Genomic DNA, 22,056 nt, shown 5'->3' with positions numbered 1-22,056 from the left:
GAACTGTATTTGAGATTAAAAGACGGGGAAGAGATGGGAAGTGAGTAGACATGAGACTATTATAGGGCTCAGGAGAAAAGTGGCAGAATCTAATTACGATGGGATGAGTGGGAATACAGAAATGAGGATGGGCAGAGGATGCACATCTTGGTATTTGGTATATACCGCAGGGTTTTTTTTCACCAAGTTGTCATTCTGTGTTTGGAAAACAAAATTGGGGGGAAAATGAAATCAAAGAGTAAGTCAGTGCTTGGCATATAATAGGAATGTAATAAATTTTGGAAAGACTCACACTACCATGGTGAAACTTTTAGTACTAAACATATATTTAGGATTAAACATATATTCATTTGCAGAACAGACAGAAGTTGGACTTTTATATTACTAATGCTTACAATACTTCAACTTCTGGTCATCTTATACAAGTTCATTAGACCACTGATCGTTGTTGCAATGGAGTTCTGAAAGTTTAATTTTGAGATGTGAATGAGAAATGAGGTCATGGCATAGATGAAGACAGGCAATGAAACTATAAAATTGGTAAGCTTGGTCTATGAGAACCTATATGAGCAAAGAATCTGAAAAAGAATAGATATATGGATATGTATAACTGAATCACTTTGCTGTACACCTAAAACTAACACACTGTAAATCAACTATACTTCAATAAAATTAATTTTTAAAAAATTAATTAGTTAAAATTAAAAAAACATTAAGCTTGGTGAAGTGTAGTTGACCTCATTCAGGAAAGTAGAAGTAGGCGCTGGTTCTGGAGGATACAGGAGTGGTTTGAATAGAGAGAGGGCCAACTTTACTTCCTAACAGTAAGTTAAAATTAGGGGAATACAGAGATTATAGAATAATAATCAGAAAGTGGCCTAAATGTAAGAAGCAGGCTGGCTCTTCTTATACTAGAGAAAGAGAAAGCTAAATTTGTGGTGGAGATGGTAGGGGAATCATTTGAAACAATCCAGATTTCAATTGAAGTGAAGAGGTCAGAAAATATTAAGGATAAATAAAGCTTAGTTTATTCATTAGGAACATGGAAATTAGGAACATGGAAGTTAGAGTTAGTAAAAACCAGTCTCAAAATGGTAATTCTCTAATTCTGAACTAATCAGAAAAAAATATGAACTATAGTGCACATTAAGTCAATGTTGAGGAAAATGATGTATTTATTGGAGTACAATTCAGTTGTTATTTTACAATGCTTTAACAAAAGTACGCACTAAATACATAGAATTTATATATACTATAGTATAAGTATACTTTTTAGCATAGAAAATTACAAAATTATCTAATCACTTAAAAGAAAATAGCATTATCCTTCTCACAAAGTTCTGAAATTAAAGAAAAAATTATGAAGATATAAACTATTCACTGAAGTTTCTGAAATAATCAGAAAGCTTGAATCAAAGAGAGATTGCATTTAAGGAGGATGTGTTATTGTTTAATTCAATGGTTAAAGAAACAGAAAAATTAAATGGGAACACTTTTCTGTTAAACTTTCCCCTCGGGCAGCTGGTATAAATAAGGGAGCTAGCATGGACCCTCCATTTCCCTTGAACAGGTGTTAACTTCTTCCTGTTTAGAGGGTTTCACTTCATGGTTAAGAGCATGGCCTCTGGGCTCAAATCTTTTGTGCCTGAATCCTAGACATGTCACTTGTTAAGTGTGCAACTTTTGGCAAGTTTCTTACTTTCTCTAAGCCTCAATATTTAACTGTGTAGTGTGGATAATATTTGTGAGGGTTAAATGCCACTGACAAACGGTAACTGGTATACATTTAAGCGCTCAATAAATTTGTCTATCAGGAGGAGTTTGGACATAGAGGGAGATGGTAGATAGATTCAGAAGGGAAATGTGAGAATTCATTTAGAGTGAACAGTTTCGAGGAAGATGACAACTGAAAGGGGGGTCCTCCTTCCCATTCAGCTGCTAGAAAAAGAGGTGTGTTTAACAGAACAGAGAAAACAGGCTGAAAACCGGTGGCCCTGTGGGCATTGGAGGAGGGGAAGCATGTTAGAAGTGTTTCACACACAGACCGAAGAAGCTAAATACTACACATCCAACAGAGCTGCGGATATCTATTTCAGTATGTCTGTGGGTCTATCTGTACAATAAAAATGTTTCTCTTGAAAAGTCAGCAAGCGCTGTGAAGATAGAGCTCCAATCCTCTCTGACACTTGTTTAGGGGAGGGGAGGCAGCAGAGAAATCTCAGGGTGGAAGACAACCTACAAATACCTGCAGGGACATACATGACTACTTTCCACTTTCCTCCTGGTGTCAGAAGGCAAACAAGCTAGCACCTCTGTCTTGGACTTCCCAGCCTCCAGAACTGTAAGCAATAATTGCTGTTGTTATAATCTACCCAGTTGGTGGTATTTTGTTATAGCAACATGATTGGAGTAAGATAGCATCTTTGTACCCTAGAGGAATAAGTCCTAGACTAATTACCTAGTAAAATTTGTGCATTACCTCAACATACACCAAGTGATGCTGGATGAGGTAAAATCCAGAAACAAGGTTGCTGAAGAGTTCTGTCATGATCTACTCTCACATACTATCACATACCTCAGAGATACTACATATTTACTTGTGTTAGGAGCTTCACATGGCAGTGGTTTTCTTCATGGCAGTGTGAACACCAGCATCACTGCTACTTGCTACTCCTAAAGGAGCTCGAATGCCTCACTCCTCTTCCTTGGGAGCTATTCAAGTTTTCACTTGGCTGATCTTCAAGCTACTTACCATAAGTGTCCATTCTCTTGATTTTCAGGAACACTCATTACTATTATATCCCTCAGGGCAATTTTAGAAGTTTAAAGCAATGAAGAGTAGCTTCTTACGATAAGAAAAAAGAATAAGGTGGGTTGTTGTTCATTTATTGATCATTTATGAGTAGCTGTCATATGCCAGGCATTGGGGCATTGTGCTTTTGACGTCAGAAGCAGTCCCTGCTTTCAAGTGGTCTCTGGTAAAGCTGGGAGGAGTTTCAACTGGACAGAATAGTATAACATAATGAGTAGATAAGTGCCAGGACAGGGTGCCAGGGTGGGAAGGAGGACACAGAGAAAGAATGAGTTCATCATGAAATATTTTTGAAGAACAGGACACCTGATTTGTGTTTTGAAGGAAATGTAGAAGTGTGAAAGACAACAAAAAAGTTTCAGAAGTGAACATTCTAGGCAGAGGCTACAGCAAGATTTAAAAAGCAAGAGGGCACAAACCACAGAGCTGATCTCCCTGTGCTACGTGGCTGCTTCCCACTAGCTATCTATTTCACATTTGGTAGTGAGTGTATATATGTCCTGTGACCACCTAGAGGCGTGGGATAGGGAGGGTGGGAGGGAGACGCAAGAGGGACGAGATATGGGGATATATGTACATGTATAGCTGATTCACTTTGTTATAAAGCAGAAACTAACACACCATTGTAAAGCAATTAGACTCCAATAAAGATGTTAAAAAAATAAAATTAAATTAAAAAAAAGACACGAGGGCATACAGAGCAATGGTGGGCCTAAAGAACTGCCAATAGGTACGTATGGCTGGAGTGTAAGATCATTTGAGCAAGTAATGCAAAGGATACCAAAATGTGCAGTGGATAATCTAAGGTAAGGATATATCACCTTTCTTTTTTTCACCCTAGAAATATTTACTGAGTGACTCTTATGTGCCAATGATTGTTGTAGGTTCTGCAGTGAAAAAATCATGACTCTACCTGCACGGAATTCGCATTCTACCTAGGGAAGAGACCGAAAATAAACCAATACCAAAATATTGATATATTGTTTGGCAGACGGGAACAAACATATGGAGAAAACTATATCAGAGATGGAATGGAGCATGTGTAGGTTAATGTGTGCACCTGCATGGGGATGCACAACAGCTGTTTTTTATAGGATGATCAAGGTCTCACTGATGTGGTGACATTTGACCAGAGACTTGAAGGTAGTCATATCCTATCTATTATCATAACCTCTAGTATCATATTCTATTTATATGTGTATGGATTACTTTTCTAGAACATTTCCAGAAGATGAAATCGTAAATGCAAGGGCCTTTGGATGGGAGAACGTTGAGTGTTGAAAGTACAAACTAAGAGGCTGGTGTTCCTGGTGTGGAAAGAGTGAGAAGAGCAGTGGATAAACTGGAGAGCTGGTGGTGGCGAAGCGGGTGCAGAAAAGATAGGGCTTTTTAGAGTCTCTTTAAGTACTTGTTCCCTTGTGGCTCCCCACCTCTTAGACAGAATCAAGGAACTGTCTAGCCCCAGGCAGTGGAGAATAGGCATTTGATAGTTTTTGCTAAAGAGTTAAGCTTAAAAGCCTAAAATCTTTATGGACAGAGAGAAATTTTGCTAAATTTCTTCTTTACTACATCAGAGTAATAGGTGGATAAATCCAAAGAATTTTCCACAAAGGGAAAGCACCATCAGGATTTGCGTATTTTTTGTTTTGTCTTGTTTTTTAACAAGAGGGAAGGGAAATTACCGTTACTGTTTGTAATCTAGAAAGACTGGGGTAAAGAGAGGTTAAATGGCTCATTCACTGCAAACCTGGGCTTAAGAGGACAGTCGAGAGTGTTCAACATGATGCCCTCGGGCAATCACTTACTCAGAGGAGGGCCAATTACTTTTTAAATTAAATTAAATTTATTAATTTATACAGCAAGTTCTTATTAGTTATCTATTTTATACATATTAGTGTATACATGTCAATCCCAATCTCCCAATTCATCCCACCACCACCACCCTTGCCCCGCTTTCACCCCGTGGTGTCCATACGTTTCTTCTCTACATCTACGTCTCTATTTCTGCCTTGCAAACTGGTTCATCTGTACCGTTTTTCTAGATTCTACATACATGTGTTAATATACGATATTTGTTTTTCTCTTTCTGACTTACTTCACTCTGTATGACAGTATCTAGGTCCATCCACGTCTCTACAAATGACCCAAGTTCATTCCATTTTATGTACGTACTACGTCTTTTTTATCCATTTGTCTGGCAATGGGCATTTAAGTTGCTTCCATGACCTGGCTATTGTAAATAGCGCTGCAATGAACATTGGGGTGCATGTGTCTTTTTGAATTATGGTTTTCTTTGGGTATTTGCCAGTAGTGGGATTGCTGGGTCATATGGTAATTCTATTTTTAGTTTTCTAAGGAACCTCCATACTGTTCTCCATAGTGGTTGTATCAATTGACATTCCCACCAACAGTGCAAGAGGGTTCCCTTTTCTCCACACCCTCTCCAGCATTTGTTGCTTGTAGATTTTCTGATGATGCCCATTCTAATCCGTGTGACTTTCAATACGCTTCCCTGGGGCAGTAGTGATTATCTTCCCAATAGCTTGGGCAGCTTGGTGAAGAAGATCAGAAGCTGACTTCAGCTTTTCATAGCTCTCCATCTTTCTACTTCCTAAATTCCCATTCCTTTTACTTGAGCAGTGGTTCATCAAATATGTAACAGCAGCAGAAGCTTCTCCTAGAAACTTGTTAGAAATGCAAATTCCCAGCTGAGGCTCCGGAAATCATTGTTTTGACAAGCCTTCTGATTCTAGCTAAAGCTTGAGACCCATTGCTCTTCTTCTGATCTGAGAGAGAGCGAGGGGTGGGGGAAAGATAGAGAAAGCCCAGGAAAGAATGCTGGAAAGTAAATTCAGAGAGCTTTTTATATGGGGTTTTTACTGTGGTAACTTACAAATGGTTGAAAAACACCCACAAATTGAAACATGTAGCTACTTTAAGGACTCTTTAGCAGAAATCAATCTTATTCCCGATCTATTACTTAATAGGTCATTTCCTCATGGGGATGACTAACAGCAATTCAACAGGAAATGCTTTTTTTTTTTTTTTTTTTTTTTTTTGCGTTATGCGGGCCTCTCACTGTTGTGGCCTCTCCCGTTGCGGAGCACAGGCTCCGGACGCGCAGGCTCAGCGGCCATGGCTCACGGGCCCAGCCGCTCCGCGGCATGTGGGATCTTCCCGGACTGGGGCACGAACCCGTGTCCCCTGCATCGGCAGGCGAACCCTCAACCACTGTGCCACCAGGGAAGCCCAGGAAATGCTTTTTATATTTAAATAACACTTTCTGTTCCAAGATGTCAAAATGTTTGACAAGTGGTCAAAATGCAGCTCACTAATATTCTCAACCCCATGGTAGTAAATAACCCACATCTACCATCACTGCTGTTTACTGGTGATTGCTTTTCTGGGAAAGTTGAAGCGCCTTTGCTATCTCTGTAGAAAGTCAATGACTAAAGGAGGAAACGTCCTTCATCTTGGTTCCCATAGGAAACCAAATTGATAAATCACTCACTGACTTCTATTATTGCATCTCAAGGATAGTTAACAATGCTCATCAAGGAAAATTCCCAAAGAACACTCTTGCCCTATCTCTGATTAAACCTGATTTTGGAAAATCATCTGGCTCAATCTACATTTAATTACAATATGAATGCTACTTAATTCCCTATTACTTCTGATTACACAGGATCAATGCCACTTGAAGAGTAAGAAGCAAAGTTTCACTACATTGGGGTCTCCTGGACAGCCAAGCCTGTGCCTTAGTCATTTTGACTCCCTAGTGACCAGCTTGGTATCTGGAATAGTATATGCGATCAGTAATTATTTCTTGAATGTATGATGTATGAATGAGTCAAGATATTTTGAGAGTTGGAGTCATGGGTCAAGAGGAGAAAACGTGGTTTAAAAAAACCCACTGAATTCTCAGAAGCCAGTGCTGCAATGAATGCTAATAACAACTTGACAATGTCCTCTGTCATTGGAAATAATGTGATACCAACATCTACTAATCAATCAAAAAAAGACTTTCAGAATTCAAATTTGGATAGGATTTTGAGCTGGGGATTCCTCTCACCCACCTTTTCTTATGATAAAACTTGGAACTGTAGTGTCAATAGATAATATGCCAGGTTTTCACTTAAAATTGGAAAATTTAATCTAATTTCGGAGGCATGAAATAAAACTGATGGGCAAATATTAGAATTTCCATCAGTGAAAAAGCTTAATTTCTAAAATGCTGAAGGTTAGTTTATCAAAATACTGAAATTGCCTCATATCATAAGTCAAAGCACCCTCTCCTTACTAAATAAGGAGCTACAAAGTTGTACAATTACTGTCAATAATTTTTTTACTTGGTTTGAAAAAAGGTTGCTTGTTTTAAATAAAACAAAGTTCAACTGAAGTGACTATAATACCATCAGTCTTGTAAAACTCCTTGTGTTAGATTTCTTCTATCCCCAAGATGCCAACCATGCATATTAAACGGACTCTTGTTTTTTGCGTATGATTTCTGTACATCTTTCCTATATGAATTTTCATGTTAAGTACCCTTTCTTAGAGTGTGGATTGTAACCACTCTGTTTAAAACTCTATCACCAGTACCTAGAACAGTGCCTGCCACATAAGAAACACTTAATAAAATTTCTAAATTATCTTGATTAAAATCCATACTCATCCTAGCCTTAAGCACATGAAGACAGAAATAGGTTCCAACTGCATAAGAACACGTGACTAATCCAGAGTAAATGTTAACTATACGTACAAATTATCTGTTGATTAAAATACAGAACATGTCTGAGATTTGGAATTCCTTCCTAATAGCCCTGAGTCGGAGCTGTGGTGAAGGCTTACTGGGGGCATGGTACCATTTTCTGAGGACACACTCGGAAGAGGAAGAAGTTGATGAGACAGCATGCAAGATTTTCCAGGCTCAAAATGGAACTTGACTCATCTGCATGGAACCACCCAGCGAAACACAGAAGAGCTCACTCTTCTGCTGGATTAAGCTCACCCTGGTGGAACGGAATGGAACAGAAACAAGAGACTGAGGTCGAGGTTTTGAGGATCTTCACTCCACTTACCTGCTGTCACAGGACCAGGCAACGGACAAGAAGAAATGTGGAACTGTTGCTGTGTACCTCTAAACAAATACAGTCACCCTACGTAATAGAATGTGTCCTAAATCTGACCAATTAGAATAATTCCTCCATTCTTGGTGGAGTAGCTCTGATAGAAATGGACAGAGCTGGGCTCGGGGTGGGAAGGGGGTGGTTTCCTTCTGTTACAAGCTCTAAACTTTCTTCAAGTTTCCTATGATTTAAGCCTAACTACAATTTATGGACTTTTGAAAAAGAGTAGGTACTAAAATTAAATAAGCTGAGAGTGTTGAGGGTGAAAAACATGATAACAAATTTAAGGAAATGTAGAATTATTACTATGAGAATTAACAGAACTGTGTTTGTTCCAAATATGAGCCTGCTATAGCATTTTAATTATGAATAGAATTAAACAGAAATTCACTTGCTGTCACCATCTGATAATATTACCAGAGACTTCCCTTAAGGAAATTTAAAATTATTTCTTCTATGTAAATCTCTACAAGTCCTTAATTTCAACCTTATTATAAGAAATAAAACACAGTAGCAACAAGCTGGCAGAATTTTGACAATTCTCCTGCCTCCCTCCATTCCGCCTTCTTTTCCTCTTTCCCTCCCTCCCTTTCCCTCCTCTTCCCTCACTCCCTTTCTTTCCACAAAGCAAGTAAATGGGTACATAGAAAATAGTAGGGGTCACACGCTTTCATTACAGGGGTTGGGAATGTGGACTCTCACAAAAACAGACTTGATTTTAAATACTGTATCTGTGCCTTACTAGCTGTGTGACCATGAATAATTTAATCATTCTGTGCCTCAGTTTGTCCGGCTGTAAAATAGGTGCAAACGGTACCTACCTCTTAGGATTGTTGTCAGGGGGGATTCCAACTGGTTTTAAAATAGTATTTAGCACAGAGGAAGCATAATAATTATTATTTTTCACTTCTCTGAATATATAAAACATTTAGTATTGGGATTCATAGTCTCAATATCTAACACTCACTGATGTGAATATCTGATTGGCTAAATGGAGAAAAACATTGTTATAGTAATTATTTCTTTAGTTTCTCATTTTGTTTTTTTAACTGAAAACCAGAATCACAATTTCTTGGTATTATCTGTTATCAATGAACAGTATAAGACTGTAATATTATTTTTGACAAGGCACTGAATATTCGAAATGAAGAAAACTAAGAAATAGTAGTAAATAAAACTTTTCTGGTACTAATCCCAAGTGAAAGATGAAATTAATGATGATATATATGTGAAAACTCTGGAGAAGTCATACAGAAAGAACCTCAAGTACTTGAGGCACACTTGAAATTCAAATGACATTAAATGACTAATTCTTAAATCAAGAACCCTTCACTAAAATTAAAAACACAAATGCTTTATTTTTCTTTATTTCTTGTAGGAAGTGAAAGAGTACTCAGTAGGTGTCAGACTATTTTAAAAAGCAGGTTATAGAGATGATATTTCAGGAGTGTAAAAATACTAAGGCGGATCTCATAAATGATTGGTATATTATTTAATTCAGGTTAGCGTCAGAATTGTCAATGTTTGTTTCTTAAGCAATGCAATCCTTTAGGTAGGAAGCATGGTTCTTTGGAGAAGTTGAGAGACACAAGATACACAAACTGGAATATGGTGCAAAAACAGACAGTATCGATTTTTTAAAATTAAACCTAGGAATTATTTAACATGGCCATTTCTTTGGGTTGAAGAAAGAAATTCATATAGATTTTCCTGGTTCAGGCTCCAGTGAGGTCTATAGGCAAATTTGCAACTAGAGCAAGATTCAGACCTATTTCCATTTTTGTGCTTACCTCTTAAATATGTCCAGTTCCTACAGCATAGAGGAAAGCACTAGATTGGCCATGGCATGAATGGCCAGGTTAGGATTCTGGCCCTGCCACTTAATAACTGTGTACGGCTTAAATAGGCAATTTGCTAAACTTCATGAATTTCAATTCCCACTCTCCAACCCCCACCCTGGGCAAAATGCGTAAAATCCTTTTTCTACCAACTCTAGAGAGTTAGGATGGTCTGAGGAGAAAATGTACATAAAAATGCTTTGAAAATTATTTAATGCTTTAAAAATATTATTTATCATTATTATTTCAAGATGAGGGAAAACTCCCCCTCCGCTAATATATTCAGCTTTTTATGGCCACCTAGATCTTCCAGAAAGCTACATAAAAACTGAACATTTTAACAATACTCGGCAATGTTTAGATGTTAAAAAAAAAATTATCCAAACTGGCACATTTCTTCTTAAACAGTTCTAAAAGTAATACATACATAGTGCAATGAATTTGGAAATACAGAATGAGAACGGGAGGAAGTAAAGGTCACCCTGACTCTCTTATGTCTTGAGTTAACCATTGATAAATAATTTTTACATTTTCTTTGGGTCTTTTTTCTCTATGTGTGTGATATTCAAAACCAAGTTGTGAATATGCTGTATTTATTATTTAACATTCTTCTCTTCTCACTTGACATTTTACAAAAAACAATTTTAATTTGTTAACTTCTGTATTGTTTCCATTTCTAAGCATCATAAAATACTTAATAGTGAAGGTTACCTATGAGCTATTATGTAAAAAAAAGTTCAGCATCTATAACCTAAATAAATATATTAGAAATTCATATGCTTTAAAGCAGTGATCCCCAACTGTTTTGGAGCTAGGGACCGGTTTCGTGGAAGACAATTTTTCCACCAACAGGGTGGGTGGGGGGAGGATAGTTGGTTCAGGCTGTAATGCGAGCGATGGCGAGCCATGGGGAGCAGCAGATGAAACTTCGCTCGCTCGCTCGCTCGCTGGCCGCCCACCTCCTGCTGGGCGGCCCATTTCCTCACACAGCCAGGGGGTTGGGGACCCCTGCTTTAAAGGATATCCCTATGTTTTTATGTGATTGACCATTTCAAAAGTTTCATAGACAATTCCACTATTTATATTTAATTAAAGACCATGAAACTTGTTTTTAGTATTTTTAAATAAAAGATAAAGATGACTTCATTTAAAAGCTGATAACAAACCTCTAGAACACGTCCTTCTACTTAAGTGAGGTGTTAGATAAAAAAAGCACAATAGATACATAGATTATACTTGACTTTAAATAAAAATCTGAATAAATACTATAGAATTGTTATCTCCCCTTTATTCTGTTAATAATTGCTAATAGGAATATTATGGAGAATGATTGAAGCTTAATAGTCATATGTCAATTACCAAGATCACATTTGTGTGGTACAATGAATTTGCAAAGGTAGACTATCAAATGTATTTTATTGTCAAAGGTGGTCTGCCAATCGGCAAGTCATTTTGTAAGTTATGCTCTAAAATATATCATTTACCGATACCCAAGAGACATCTCGGTATGTCATTAATAGCGCAGAAACTCTAAGCCAGGGATATTTTTGTCTTTATAATTAATTTGAGACAGCAGCTAATAAAAACCAGAATAATAACACTAATAACCTTCAAATTAATTTTGACCCTAAGCTATAGCAATTTCAACAGAAGTTAGTATATTTACATACCAAATTAAGATTCCTAAACTTGTATTACAATTGATGCAATGTTTTTATGAAATACTACCTATATAATATTTCATTAAGATAATAAAATGAGAATAATATAGAAATGTCATAAATGTTGGTGTCCTAGAAAGGATTTAGAGGGAATTTCTGGTAGTATAAATTAATACATGATTAATCATATTACTTTTATTTATAAAGCATCCAAACATACACATCTGTAATCTTATATGTCTTTACCATCAAGAGAAATATATTCCAGAATTAATTTTAAAAACACTGCTTTTACTGTGCTTATGTATTCTAGTTGAGAAGTCTGGACTTTAAGCATTATTAAATTATAGAACTCATCAGAAAGCAGGAGGAAAACAACAATACAACTGATGGCATTTGTTAATATAAACCTTTGTGTAAAAATGTTATAAAACTAAGAATGGAAAAAGTAGAATTATTAAGCAACAAATGGCTGTTTTAAAAAATCTCGTTAATAGTATATACTACCTGGGTTATTCTTTTACTTGAAAAAATTACAGTGTATTAGGTTGTCCTAATTTGAAACTATGTAACTGCCACTCTCATGTTTCTAGTTTTACTAGAAGAGTGCATTTTTTTGGTTTAAGCGTAAGGAAAAAAAAAAAAACTGGAACGTTCCATACTGCAGTTTCCTTCCTCCCTTTCCCCAACAGAAAAAATAAGAAATACTATACATAACCAACAGATCTGATGATTCCAAAAGGGACAAGTCTCTATTCTGAAACACTATTCAAGTCCGAACATTCCAAATTATGATTTTGTGAGACACTGGAAAATTATGGCATGAAAAATAGAAGAATATTTCTAATGCACTATAAAATGTATTCCTCAAAGCAAAAGAGCTAATGGAAGGCCAGAGCACTTAATGGATAAAATATAATCAAATGAAACAGAAGCATGTTCCAAGCTGAAAGGCAACAATCTCACTATTCTCACATAATTGGATAGTAGACATAACCCAGTAAGATCAGGTTTAAAAACATTTAAATATATATAAATACACATATGTATAAATAACATATATAGCACCTCAAGTAAATACATATTCATATTCATATATTAAAGAATCACTTTAAAATTTAAAAATATTTTTTTAACTATTGAAAAATAAACAGCTAGTGAAAAAATAAGTTTTCTTTGCAAAACTTGACTCTGGAAACAAAGATTCTTCAAATGCTTCTCCAAGAACTTGTCTGTTTATTTTAAATATAACCAAATAAAAAAATAAAAATAAAAAGTAAATAAATATAATCAAATATTTGAAATAGAAGGCAAATGTTCATGAAAGCAGACATATATACATGCATTTATATGCATATATACACATAATTGGATAATATAATGAATATGTATAATACACATAAAATACAGATCTTCCTTAACTTACTATGGCACTGCATCCTGATAAACCCATCATCAATTGAAAATATCATAAATTGTAAATGCTTATACTACACCCAATCTACCAACCATCATAGTTTAGCCTAGTCTACCTTAAATGTGCTCAGAACACTCACATTAGCCTAAAGTTGGGCAAAATCATCTACCACAAAGCCTATTTTATAATAATCTGTTGAATATCTCATTTGTTTTATTGCATACTGTACTGAAGGTGAAAACCAGAACGGTTGTAAGTGTGTCAGTTGTGATCGAGTCGCTGAGTGGGAGGAGTGGCTTGCTGCTGCTGCTGCCCAGCATCACAAGAGAGCATCATGCTGCATATCAGGAGTCTGGGAAAAGTATAGTTTCTACTCTAAATTCAAAGTATACTTTGAAAAAATGAAAAAATTCAAACTATAGTTTCTACTAAACGAGTATCACTTTCGCACCATGGTAAAGTTGAAAAATCGGTAAGTCGAACCATTGTAATTCGGGGAATGTCTGTATATAAATTTTTGTATAATATATGTGTATATGTGTTTGCACGTGTATATTTAAAACTGGAATTTAGACTGTTTGCTACATCTCATCTTAGAAGCAGACTGTGCCCAAAATCTATGCCTCAAGCCTTTGGTGAATAGCTAATGAATTCAGTATTCAAACAGGGATTAAAAATATTGACTTGGAAATTCAGGACAAACTTACTACTAAAAATGTTTTACACTTTTTACTTAAAAGAACATAGTTAGGTACACATGATTAGACTCTACCAACTAAAATAAATTATTGCCGATTTGGCTAGAGTTGTTGATCACCACAAAATTCTCTCTTGCGGACAACTATGGCTTACATATTAAATGGAAGGCTTTAGGCAGTTTTTGTACTTGTTTCCTTAGACCTAAATGGTCCACATAATGATAAAAAGTTAAATAAGAAAAAAATGTAAAATTATGTGCTTTTCAAGCTCAACAAAATTGTTATCATACTAAAGCTCGCCTGTGTACTAACAGTGCAGTTTTTATAGGCAGGTGTTTCTGCTACTAAAGTTTTCACATTAATTGAGGCTCTACTTTTGATTTCAGTTTAAAGGTGTTGCTAGTGATTGAATCTACTCAGTAGTGCACTTTTATGAATAAGACTCTGAATATTAAAATTCTTACATGTACTCTCTCAATTCATTGAGATTCAGTCAAATAGAAAGATATCATATACCAAGAAGATTCCTTTGTATATGATGTACAATGGAGTAACAGATTAATTTTCCTTTTTGGACAACTTAATGATATTGATTAACATTAAAAAATTTCAACAGTTACATATTTAAAAAAAAGACTGGGGTACAAGGCAGATAATTAGTAGTATTACCTTTAAAGGCTTTTGTTAGAGGAAGTGAATGTTAACAACTCTTTATAAATTAAAGTTGCCCTCTCCCAGGAACTTCAATACTGTATCAGAAAAAAATAAAATAAAATTGTCAACTATTGCTTTTAAGAAAGGGAACAATTCCCATTTTCTATAACATTACTTCTGAAATCAACACCCTTATTCAACAACCTTGATATCATTTCTGATAATGAGTCAGTGAAAAGAGTGATTAGACAAATGGTACAATTCAGAAAGAAAATAAGATGCAGAAAGAAATTCAGAAAGAAAATAAGATGCCAACTGAGTTTTCCCAGGTCATCCAATCAACTCCTTGCAGAGTTAAAAATAGAAGCTAAGACTAATTCCCACAGCTACTGCCAGATCAGAGCCTGACAACTTTGCATTGTGGTAGCTTCAACCTCTCCTGCTACTGGGATTCCCTGCATTGAGACATCTTCCTATGAGGTTCAGTTATTTCAAGGTTTGCTTTAAAATGGAGAGGGGTAGGAAAAGGTTCATAATTTTAGGGAAAATCTGTGGTAATGAGATCTCATTGTAAACTGCTCACGAGAATTAGAAAGATAAAAGCTGGAAATATTTACTAACCCTTACTATGTCTCAAACACTGCAGTAAGTTCCCTTTTATGTTATCTTCTTTAATCTTCGCAACAACCCTGTGATTTTCCTGTTTTAAATATCCAGAAACAATTCACAGTGGCTAAGTAACTTACCCTAAGTCATAGAGATAGAAAACAATAGAGGTAGGATTCAAACTAGGTGAGGTTCAAAGTTCAAATTCACTTCCTGAAAAACATGATTAGAACATAAATGGTAGCCAAAACTCCCCAAAATAAATTAAAAAATTAAAAGAAAGAGAGAAAGGAGGGGAGGAGGGCCTAGTGATCTGCATACCTTAAAAATAATGTTTAGAACTTTTTGATTTATCTTAAAAATGACCAAAAGCTAGCTGCCTGAGAGCTCTAAGAATAAAATTATTAACAAACTAAACAAAAAATATTTTTATACTCACTCACTTTGAGATCACCCAATTGCTTTCCTTTCATAACACCGTACTGCCATTTTATTTCATTTTCTATTATATTTATTAAGGGATAATTTAAAGACAAGTATTTTGCCTAACAGGTTAATGATTTTTTTTTCTTCTAAACGATGACCAAGATGCCGATCCTCCTCCCCTTATTCAATGGACTAATTAGTGTCAGATCACTTTAGTGTCATATTTAATTTCTGTGGTGAAATAGTGATTTCACAAACCCTGTGAAGATGTTACACATCCACTATAACATGCATGCAGGTGGAAAAAATTTTCAACTGATGTAGATTTTGCTTTCTCTATGATTGTATTCTTCACAATCAATGAGATAGAAAAAGACACAGAGATAAGAGAACTGTTGACTCATATTTTCTTATTAAAATGTGTATCTTGGGCTTCCCTGGTGGTGCTGCAGTTAAGAATCCACCTGCCAATGCAGGAGACACAGGTTCGAACCCTGGTCTGGGAAGATCCCACATGCCACAAAGCAACTAAGCCCATGGGCCACAACAACTGAGCCTGCGCTCTAGAGCCCGCGAGCCACAACTACTGAGCCCATGCGCTGCAACTACTGAAGCTGGCATGCCCTAGAGCCCGTGCTGTGCAACAAGAGAAGCCACCGCAATGAGAGGCCCGTGCGCCACAACGAAGAGTAGTCCCCACTCCCAGCAACTAGACAAAGCCCAGGCACGGCAACAAAGAACCAACGCTGTCAGAAATAAATAAATTACTTAAGAAAATAAATAAAATCTGTATCTTGCATTTTCAATTTTCTAAAAGTTCAAATCCATGGTGGTTGAAAAAAGAAGAGTAATGTCATATGTTTTCTTGTCCTGGGTAAATGGATTGTGCTTGGTTGAGTGTCTTTTTTTTTTTTGCCAAAATTTCTTTTTTATTATTTTTATATCTACTATTACTTATTTGAATTCTACTCACTGCTTTTTGTTTTTTCATCTTTATTGGAATACAATTGCTTTACAATGGTGTGTTAGTTTCTGCTTTATAACAAAGTCAATCAGTTATACATATACATATGTTCCCATATCTCTTCCCTCTTGCGTCTCCCTCCCTCCCACCCTCCTTTTCCCACCCCTCTAGGTGGTCACAAAGCACGGAGCTGATCTCCCTGTGCTATGTGGCTGCTTCCCACTAGCTATCTATTTTACGTTTGGTAGTGTATATATGTCCATGCCACTCTCTCACTTTGTCACAGCTTACCCTTCCCCCTCCCCATATCCTCAAGTCCATTCTCTAGTAGGTCTGTGTCTTTATTCCCATCTTACCCCTAGGTTCTTCATGACCTATTTTTTTTTCTTAGATTCCATGTATATGTGTTAGCATACGGTATTTGTCTTTCTCTTTCTGACTTACTGGTTGAGTGTCTTGAACTGCTCAAACTTTAAGGTCCATCATCTCTAATTTCCACCCTACCAAAACCTCAGACAAGAAACAGGAGAAAGGGTAGTGCCATCCATAATTCATTCCCACCACACCTACAAAAATAATCACAAGGAACTTGTGTAGAATACCAATTCTTTTGTATTAGGAAGGCAGTTTTCAAAATTAAATGGTATTGGTTCATTTGGTTGTTTAATAAATATCTTGCAGATGCCTATCATAAAGCCAAATACCAAACTGACCATTTAAGTTGCAGGAATTTTTATGGTCTTGATATTTTACTATTTTAAAGTAACAGTTTACATTTGAGTGCTTACCACAATATGTAATACCAATAAGCTCCCTAGAAATCTAAACATTTATAAAATACACCAAATGCTACTGTCTCATGCCTTGCTTTGCAATCCTGGATTGCTTTCTACTATGGAGATGATGTAAGAAATATAAGCTAGATATCTCTTCTATGGGATCACCAGCCATGTCTCAACTAACTTTTATCAGTGGAGACTCTCAGTACATACATATTTATTTATTATAAAACTCCTCGGTACTGATCATTAGGTAATTCCGGTAAATGTGGGCGCGTAATAATAGTTAAGAATGTCAGCCCCATTTCATTTCAGCTTGATCCACTGCAGGAAAGCACAAATTAGATGAAAGCAATTTCCCCAAGAACAACTCACTTCCTTGAGATGAGACATAAACTTGGGTGAGCAGTGATTTGTCACAATTTATTTTTGAGGGTAGTCGTTTAAAAAAAGTGCTAATGTAATCTTTTCAGAATGAATCCTTTTAAAAATGCATTAATTCTCCAGTGAACATAGCTTATAATTAAAAACCTATACATGTAATTTTACTTTTCTAAATTTTTACATATGACCATATATAATAAATATGGAAATCTTAAAATCTTCATTATCTTTAAAATTTGATGGCCTTTAAATCTGAATTTGGATTTGGTGAGTCTGACGGATTATTCTTAGTGACTCTATTGGGTACCACCAATTCAGATTCAACATTATTTCTGCAAGTCTCAGAAGCATTAAGTTTTGTGAATGGATAGAGGGTATTAACATCCTGGTGGTTTTTCACTACATTGAGATGACCAGAGAACCTGAGTGTGAAAGATCATGGAGAGGAGTGTAAGAAATGGCACTAAAGGTATCACTGACTTCTCTCTATTTACTCAGATTCTGCAGTATACAACAGAAGGAACAAAGCAGGTTGTGTTGCTGCTACTGTTGCAATGGCCAAGGATCCTCAGTCTCATAGCCACTGCAGTCCATTGTTTAAGATGTGAGCTTGTTGTTGCTTATTCAGGCAAAAGTCAGAATGCTTATTTGTTTTATGTCTGTTTTTTAATGAGGGTTTGATTAGACAGCAATAAAGACAAAAGTAAATAGGAGAAATGTTTATTAATAGGTCCCTCCATCCCTATCAACCAAAGAAAAGGCATACCTTAAAATATTGTAGTGTAATGTCTAGGGTGTGTCTGTCTGTGTTCTTGCCAGCCTTCACCTTTAAGTAGCTTTTCAAAAATATGTTATAAACATGTTGCTTCATCCTTGCCCTTTTAGCCTGTTAATGTCTAACTTAAGTAAAGCAGGATGCAATCCCCAGCAAGTTATCTGTTTCTCCTTTCTTGGACCATGCAAATCAAAACAGTCTTCTTCTAAGGAGGGTGGTGAAAAGTTGTGCCAATTGTGTTCGTACTTCAGCTATTCCAACGTTCTTTAGTTTATCTTAAATGAGACATTCTCATCTTTGGGCTTTAATTATTCTGTTTAAAAATAAATTTTAAAAGATACTCTGAAGAGAAACTAAGAAAAAAAACAACAAAATAAAAGATTTACCATAATGCAGGTACATAAATATGAACTAAAAATACTTTTAAATTAAAAATTAATCTTTTTTATTTTAAAAATTAATCTAATTAAAATTACAGATTAGGCTGGATAGAATTGATCCATTGCTGAAGCTTAAAAACAAACTAGCTATAAATGTTACTAGTTTTCTACACTGCTGTTACAAGACTTGACTGACATCCGTGATATACTCTGTAATATTTTTGAAATGATGAAATGTGTGATCCAGAGACTTGAAATATTTCAATACTTGTGTATAGGAATTTTCTTCCATGAACTAGAAATGAAAAAAGTGAGAATGTTTCCTTGCTCAAATCACATTAAGTGGATTCCCTTACATTACTTGCATTCATTTTTAAGATAGTCATAAATGGTTACATAAAATACAGGAATATTATCTGTTGAAGAAGTTGATGGTTTTTATAGTCAATGTATGTATTCAAATGATAAATATTTCTGCATAATCTCTGACCCAACAATACCATTCCATGCCACTCCAAGAATTCTTCCATCGAAAGTAAAAGCTCCAGGACATAAAGACATGAACCTCTATGTCCATTACCACATTTCTTGAAATCATAAAACTGTCTGGAACTTAATAAATGTTTATCAATGGGTTTTGACTGAATGAAATTATGGCTCACTCATAGTACACATTACTGGGCATCTACTAAAGGTAATATGGTAGTGATATATGCTAGATATCATTAATATAATAGAAACACAATGTACTAAAAGTGTTTTGCAACTAAAAATCACTATACATTGTATGGCTTTAAAAAGGAATGAAATGCTGCTACATGCTATAACATGGATAAACTTTGAAAACATTATGTTAAGTGAAAGAAGCCAGACACAAAAGGACAACTATTATATGATTCCACTTATATGAGGTAGTTAGAATAGGCAAATTATAAACCCAGAAAATAGAATAGAGTTAACCAGAGGCTAAGGGGAGGGGAGAAATAAGGGGTTATTGTTTAGTGCGTACAGTTTCTGTTTGGGATAACAAGAAAGGTCTTAAAATGGATAATGGTAATGGTTGCTCAACATTGTGAATGTACTTAATACCAATAAATGATACACTTAAAAATGGTTAAAATGGTAAATTTTACATTATGGGACATTTTACCAAAATAAAAAATAAAAATATACTATAAAATAAAGTAAAAATTTACCTCATACTAGGCATACTATGAAGTTTGCATAAAATTGCACTTATTTTAGGAGCTTATATGGTTATTATCATATTTGGAGACGTGTAAAGAAAGCAACAGCTTAAGTAGTCCTCTTGAGTTCTTTCTCTCCATCTTTCCAACCTGGTGTTTTCTAGATTAATGGTTTTGTCACGCCTCTCTTTGAATACTAGCATCAGTAGGAATGCTAGCTAGTACTGGTTTCCTTAAGTATCAGCTAAAAAGTTTAATGTATTTTTATGCTGGTAATTGTTTTAGAACCTGGGAGGGATGTCATTGTTTTCTTAACTTGCCAAAAGCAAATATAGTACTGTAGACAGCATTACTAGAAAGAAATAGTAACTTTGAAGTAGACATATGTCCATCCTAAGCAAACTGAATATATTTCAAAGCAGACCACACCACTCAACTGCTGGCAATGTTCTTCCACATACTTGGCAGTATACTACTCGAAGTCTGAGAACTGTTTCTTTTTTGTAAAAATGATTTTGATTGGAAAACCCTGAATAAATCCTTTGGAATGTGTAACGTTTAGAGCTCCTTCTGGGATTCCTTTTCCATGAATCAAGGTTCTTTGATTCACGATCCTCCTTGGCACTTGCTTCCTAGTCATCTCAGCAGCCTTTGTGCCAGTGCTAATGAAGAGCTCCCACTTTAGGTCCTAAAGCAGGGAGAACAATAAAAGGAGAGCCTCATTTCAAGTACCAGAAATGTCTGGGCTATAAAGGACACACATATTGTCAAAGTAAGCCCAGAGTGGGGTGACATCACCAAGGTCATTCCTGGCTCCACGTCCCCCACAGGAGGAACAACTAACAATTATTTGGAAACAGGACACTATTTGAGAGAATCCTAGAACATGGAGGTGAGGCTGAAGCACCCCCGTGCACCACAGAGACCAAGACAGACTGCATTAGAAGGGTGAGAAAAGGAGCTTGACCACACTGCCCCTCCCCCAAGCCAGTGGAGCACCATGGGTGAGGTGTCCCCTGAACCTCTGGTTCCTCCAGTAGGGGAAGAGAACTGGGGGACAGCAAGCACCACCACTAGCATTGGGGTTGCTTTGTGGGAGCCACTGCTCTAATCTGCTCCACTGGGATTGCAGGGGAATCTGCAGGGTTTGACCACTAAAAGTTGGACTGTGATGAAGGGGGAAGGGGCATGCAACAGCCAGCACATGGATTGTGACCGATGGAATTCATACCTGCAGTGCCCAAGTAGTGATCACAACTGGCACCTTTGCTTATCTACAGAGCCAGGTTGGTGGGACACTACAACCGGGGAATTCAGCAGGGTACAGATCCACCTGATACGCATCTGGCCCTTGAACCTGGTTTGCCCATACCCAGGGAAAGAGCAGAGTCACAGCCCACTCACTGTGGAGAGTGTCTTCTGGCCATCTGACCAAAAGGGCTGGCAATAAATCCTGGAAGCTATTTGGCCCAGTCGTGCTCCAGCCAAGAGGCAGGCAGCCAGAGCTCATCACTGGCTCTGGTACAAAGCAGAGCCAGTATCAGGTGTGGAGGGATCCTGTACCATGCACAGGCAGGGAGATTAATTCATATCCAAGGCTGAGAGGAGCTCCCAGCTCCTCCCAACTGGGGAGTCTGTTTGAGAAATTAAGAGTCGCCTGGACTGGTCCCTCCTCATCCCACCCAGGCAAAGGAACTGGGACTAGCCCCATCCCATCTGCTGGGAGAGTGTCTTCCTGGCCCATCTGACTAGAAGGATTGGTGACAACTCCTAGAAACTGTGCGGCCAAGCAGTGCTCAAGCCTAGAGAAGGGTAGACAGAGCTGATAGTCTGCAAAGCAAAGCCAGTGGCCTTGTTCAGCCACAGAACGTGGAGTGTGGATCAGCTTGAGTTAAGACAACAAAGAGCTTTACTGGCTTTAGAGCTGCTTCTCCTGCTGCACCCAGGCAGGAAATCTAATTCATAGCCCTACTCATCACTGAATACAGCCTTCAGCACGTCCAACGGGGGACCCTAACCAGAGAACATGGGAAGCTGTACAGCCCATTAAACAGCCCTAGATACAGTGGCACTTGAACAGACAGCACAGCCTGTGGCCTCCCCCTTCTGCAGGGCAAAACCAGTGCCCTCACCTGACCAGGGAATTAAGTGCACACTCTGGCCTGATTTGGGTTCCCAAACAATGAACTATACAGGCTCTGGGTCCTGTCCAGAGCCAGGTCCTATACAAGCTCTGATTCTCTGCCAGGAAACTAATTCATAGCCCCATGTACTACTACTACTGAATATAATACCCAGTTAAGTCTGGAGGAAGAGCCCAATTATTCAGATATGCAGATACCAATGTAA

At 36.9% G+C, this 22,056-nt stretch overlaps 1 pseudogene across 1 annotated transcript in view; it reads left to right on the top strand.

The window, feature by feature from the left end:
- The first annotated feature begins 17,919 nt into the window (after positions 1 to 17,919).
- LOC308611062 (ferritin light chain-like) overlaps positions 17,920 to 22,056 on the top strand; it is a 61,639-nt pseudogene continuing 57,502 nt past the window's right edge. Inside the window, exon 1 of the transcript in view lies at positions 17,920 to 17,969. The product of the transcript in view is annotated as a ferritin light chain-like (transcript). The remainder of the gene's footprint in view (positions 17,970 to 22,056) is intronic.

The sequence above is a fragment of the Mesoplodon bidens genome, assembly GCF_964165515.1.
Source record: "Mesoplodon bidens genome assembly, contig: HAP1_SCAFFOLD_500, whole genome shotgun sequence".
Lineage (NCBI taxonomy): Eukaryota > Metazoa > Chordata > Mammalia > Artiodactyla > Ziphiidae > Mesoplodon > Mesoplodon bidens.
The sequence above is the reverse complement of the archived record's forward strand: the minus strand, read 5'-3'. Positions and strand labels throughout refer to the sequence as shown.